Source organism: Babylonia areolata, chromosome 3 (genome assembly GCF_041734735.1).
Source record: "Babylonia areolata isolate BAREFJ2019XMU chromosome 3, ASM4173473v1, whole genome shotgun sequence".
Taxonomy (NCBI): domain Eukaryota; kingdom Metazoa; phylum Mollusca; class Gastropoda; order Neogastropoda; family Buccinidae; genus Babylonia; species Babylonia areolata.
This window is the reverse complement of record NC_134878.1, coordinates 62,621,421-62,626,640: the sequence shown is the minus strand read 5'-3', so window position 1 is coordinate 62,626,640 and position 5,220 is coordinate 62,621,421. Positions and strand designations below refer to the sequence as shown.

Here is a 5,220-nt window from a genome sequence, read left to right as displayed (position 1 = left end):
TTTTAGATAATTTGCAGACGTGTTGATGATACCCTAAGATTACTGTGTGAAAATTTTCAATAAATTCGGTTTCTCTATCACTGCGAAAATACTTGTCAAAAAGCGATTCACTTTTTTTTTGGGGGGGGACACCCGATATATACTGGAGAATATTGAAATTATCAGTTTCGAAATTATCAGCTGATCAGTTCTGTGATCACCATATCACAAAACTCAGCTTCGTATGTTCACCAGCCTAAACGCTACACTATCATCATCATCGTCATCATCATCATCATCATCATTGGAGGGCTGTTTTACCTGGAAAGACGAACGTGTGATAACATATTTGTGATGATACCCCAGAATAAATATGCATTCGTGCACTGCTGAATCACCATCGGGATGATTTCAAAATTGATACCTATAGATGGAATCAAAACAGATTTTTTTTTTTGGAAGAATGTGATGACGTTAATAATAATGTTGATGATGGCCTTCATGGTGTTGTTGAAAATTCGCTGTTGAGAAATCTTGCAGTTTAAAATAGCAGTGATGCTGTCAATGAATACTTAGATTCAATGGAAAGACAGTAGGTTGCTAGCCAACCGAGAATACTTAGATTCAATGGAAAGACAGTAGGTTGCTAGCCAACCGACATCGGCTGTCATCTTGAAAGGCTTGTTTCATTCTTCAAGGTAGTACAAGTAGTTCAGTAAGAACAGAGGCGAATTATTACACATTACAGAAGTCTCCTCTAACTCACCTAGTATTGACACACGATGATGATGATGATGGTGGTGTGTGTGTGTGTGTGTGTGTGTGTGTGTGTGTTAAAGAGAGAGAACGATAAACTCAAGTGTGTATGTGAGTAGAAGTCCGCAAGTACGGATTTGTATATGTATGTGTTTGCCAGTATATGCGTGTGTGTGTGTGTGTGTGTGTGTGTGTGTGTGTGTGTGTGTGAGAGAGTCATAAAGCAGACCCGGTTACTCACAATTATAAATACCTCAGAGGTCACAGCTGTTTTAGCGACAGACATATTTTGCCCATCCAAAGGTCCCACTGAAATTTAACGCAAATAAACAAAACGCAAATAAAAAAAAAAGCAAAAAACAAAAACATCGTGAAAGCCAGCTAGCTAAGAAAGACATTTTGTGTAGGTTTATTCTTGGGTGTTCATTATATGTTGTGCAAAGTCACAGATTCATTGTTATAACAAAAAAGAGAATGTAACAGTTGCTTTCTTTACTCTTTGAAATGCTGTTATTTGTACAGTACTTTTTGCAGAAATACACAGCCGTGATCATTGTATTACAATATGCCTTGTGTGAACGTTGTACAAAATGTTGTAACTGGTAAAAGCTATGAGCATATTTTTATTTTTTAGCATATCTTTATGCTTTGACACTGTGTTTTTATATATATGAACCGTGAGCCAAAGTCAACACAAGCAAAAAGAACTGGTAAATGGGACAGTATGCCATGGCATAGATTATTATAATAATCGGTTGGGACGTTGGAATTCTTTCTGATCCAGAGTGTTCACCGGTGATCAGAGTTTGATGAAGCCCCCTGTTGCGACATGGCTTGGTGTGTGTGTGCGTGTTTTTATTTTTTTTTTTATTATATATATATATATATATATATATATATATATATATATATTTATTTTAATAGAAAAGCCCTTTACTCCGATTTTTCTCACTCCATCCAGGAATGAAAGAGTACCTGACTTCTGTAGGGGAAGGTTAAAATGGATGGTGGACTGCCCCCTCCCCCCCCCCCCCCCCCCCCTCACCCCCCCCTCCCCCCACCTCTCTTCTTCCTATACCAAGCCGTCGACACACTGGATATGAATTCCGATGGCTATGAAGTGCTATGGTTGCTTTAACCTTCAACGTTTATACTAAATATACTGTTGCGAATTTTTTTTTTTTCTTTTCTGATATTCTTTTTTTTTTTTTTTTTTTTTTTTTTTTTAAATAATCAGTATGATGGTGGTGATAACAGTGATGTGAAAACAGGCAAAAATAAAGATGACATGTCATGATAATGATGGTTTGTAAAATGTAAATTTTTTTTTGTGAGTCTGTAGGTAGAACGAGAACAGTAATTTTTTGTTTCTCCGTACGAGTTTAGTTCCTTGTTTATCCTCCGGAAACAAAATTTTTCTTTCTTTCTTTTCTTTTTAACTTTGTTCAGCGGATGTGATGGAATTCACTACACCCAGACTTTTCAAAACCACATTTACTTTGCGACAAAGAATTTAAAAAAAATTTTTTTTTTAGGTCGGTCCAAGATCGTGGTGTGTTTTTTTGTTGTTGTTTTTTTGTCCAAACAGAAGAAATCTTCAGTTCCTGGGAATATCAATACAAAGCACGTCGAAGATTTGATTTTCTCGTTCTTATCTGTTCTGCATGACTGTGATACCAAATCAGGAGAATGAAAGTATTTGGCGTGGTTGTTTAAAGGACGTTATTTGATGGAAATCAGCAGCATTTGAGTCACGATTTCGTCACCAAAATGACGTTTTAACCAAATCAGGAGAATGAAAGTATTTGGCGTGGTTGTTTAAAGGACGTTATTTGATGGAAATCAGCAGCATTTGAGTCACGATTTCGTCACCAAAATGACGTTTTAACCAAATCAGGAGAATGAAAGTATTTGGCGTGGTTGTTTAAAGGACGTTATTTGATGGAAATCAGCAGCATTTGAGTCACGATTTCGTCACCAAAATGACGTTTTAACCAAATCAGGAGAATGAAAGTATTTGACGTGGTTGTTTGTTGTTTGAAGGACATTATGTGATGGAATGCAGCAGCATTCGAGTCACGATTTCGTCACAAAAATGACTTTTTAACCCCTTGACCGCTGAACTTACTTGGGCAAAGCAGAGAAGTATGGCCTGAATTTGAGGTGCAGTCACTACTCAGTGTTGAGTAGCAGTCACTACTCAGTGTTGAGTACTTGTCAATGGTGTGGTTGATGTTGAGGTGCAGTCACTACTCAGTGTTGAGTACTTGTCAATGGTGTGGTTGATGTTGAGGTGCAGTCACTACTCAGTGTTGAGTACTTGTCAGTGGTGTGGTTGATGTTGAGGTGCAGTCACTACTCAGTGTTGAGTACTTGTCAGTGGTGTGGTTGATGTTGAGGTGCAGTCACTACTCAGTGTTGAGTACTTGCCCATGGTGTGGTTGATGTTGAGGTGCAGTCACTACTCAGTGTTGAGTACTTGCCCATGGTGTGGTTGATGTTGAGGTGCAGTCACTACTCAGTGTTGAGTACTTGTCAATGGTGTGGTTGATGTTGAGGTGCAGTCACTACTCAGTGTTGAGTACTGGTCAATGGTGTGGTTGATGTTGAGGTGCAGTCACTACTCAGTGTTGAGTACTTGCCAGTGGTGTGGTTGATGTTGAGGTGCAGTCACTACTCAGTGTTGAGTACTTGTCAATGGTGTGGTTGATGTTGAGGTGCAGTCACTACTCAGTGTTGAGTACTTGTCAATGGTGTGGTTGATGTTGAGGTGCAGTCACTACTCAGTGTTGAGTACTTGTCAATGGTGTGGTTGATTTTGCTGAACAAAATTAATGCTACCCCTGATAATAATAATAATAATAATAATGCTGATAATGATCATAATGATATTCATGATAATGGATACTTATACAGCACACTATCCAGAAATCTGCTCCAGGTGCTTTTCAGAACAATGTTGCTTACATAACACATCACATCAATGTTGCGTACACACACTAAATACAGTTCAGATACAGAATAGTGACTGACATCCTGACCTTGACCTCTTATCTTATTATCTCGGTGAAGTGACAGCCCTTGCCATTGACAAGCGTACCCAGTAGCAGTAGTCAAGGGGTTAATATTATTTCGGAGTTGATGATGCATCATGTCTGAACAACCTCTTATAGGAAGAGTTAAACCTCTGGCTTGACTGATTTTTTTTATGTTTTATTTATTTATTTTTTTTTTAGAATACAAGAATTTTGTAAGAAGATATTTTTGATACACTCAAAGTAGTAACGTGGATATAGTAGTATTCCATGAATTGGATGTGTGGGTGGTCCGGTGATGACTTTATTCGAAAGTTGACTGTTGGGTTGTGAAATGGATTGATGGCCACACAAAATGTTTGTGTTCTGTCTTGTGGGAAATAAACATGTCTTTGCATCATGGTCATATTTTGTTTGATTTTGATTTCACACACACACACACACACACACACACACACACACGCATGCGTGGGTGTGTATGCACGCGCATGTGTGTATGTGCGTTCGCGCTAGTGCGTATACGTATAGTGTGGCCTGTGCGTACGAGAGAACGTTCGAACCTGTGTGCTTTGCGTGTGTCTGTTATCACGGATGGCATTCATAGATTATAAAGCGGTCATCATCCATGAAACACAACACTGCGAATCACGCAATTCCTTTGTTTCCCACCCACCCACACTCCCACTCCCCATGCCCTCTTCACCCACAGCCCCGCCGTTCTACTGAGAATTCCGGCTGGCAGTGATGCTCAGCTCTCGTGCCAGACATACCAACGCTGTCGCCAACGAAAAGGTTGTTGTGGTAATGGTGGTGGTGGGGGAAGGAACCTGGGTGTGGTGCCCCCTTCTACACACACACACACACACACACATACACACTTCCTCTCTCTGTGTCTCTCTGTCACACACACACACACACACACGGAGGTAGTTCCTAAAAGCTGCGTGGCTCAGTCACGAAACACGACAAACACGTTTTTCATGCAACGACTTACTTTTGAAATATTCGCCTTTGTCGCCGACTGACACTGACAGTTTTATTACATTGAGAATCACGAGAGTCTTGAGCAGAAAGACAAGATCACGCGACGCGATGCGAAATCAACAACATGGCGCTATTTTTTTGGAGAACTTGTGCCATCAAAATTTGTCATGATAATATCTCCAGTATTTGTATTTGTGTTTCTCTTTTTATCACAACAGATTTCTCTGTGTGAAATTCAGGCTGCTCTCTCCAGGGAGAGCGCGTCGCTTCACTACAGCGCCACCCTTTTTTCTTTTTTAAAAATTTTTTTCCTGCGTGCAGTGTTATTTGTTATTCCTATGGAAGTGGATTTTTCTACAGAATTTTGCCAGGAACAACCCTTTTGTTGCCGTGGGTTCTTTTACGTGCGCTAAGTGCATGATGCACACGGGACCTCGGTTTATCGTTTCATCCGAATGACTAGCGT

General features: G+C 39.8%; 1 long non-coding RNA gene across 1 annotated transcript; it reads left to right on the top strand.

Annotated features, from left to right (window-relative positions):
- The first annotated feature begins 597 nt into the window (after positions 1-597).
- On the top strand, positions 598-4,172 carry LOC143280183 (uncharacterized). The gene is made up of 2 exons (XR_013055006.1): positions 598-2,898; positions 2,976-4,172. It is a non-coding gene; the product is annotated as an uncharacterized LOC143280183 (long non-coding RNA).
- Positions 4,173-5,220: the final 1,048 nt, after the last annotated feature.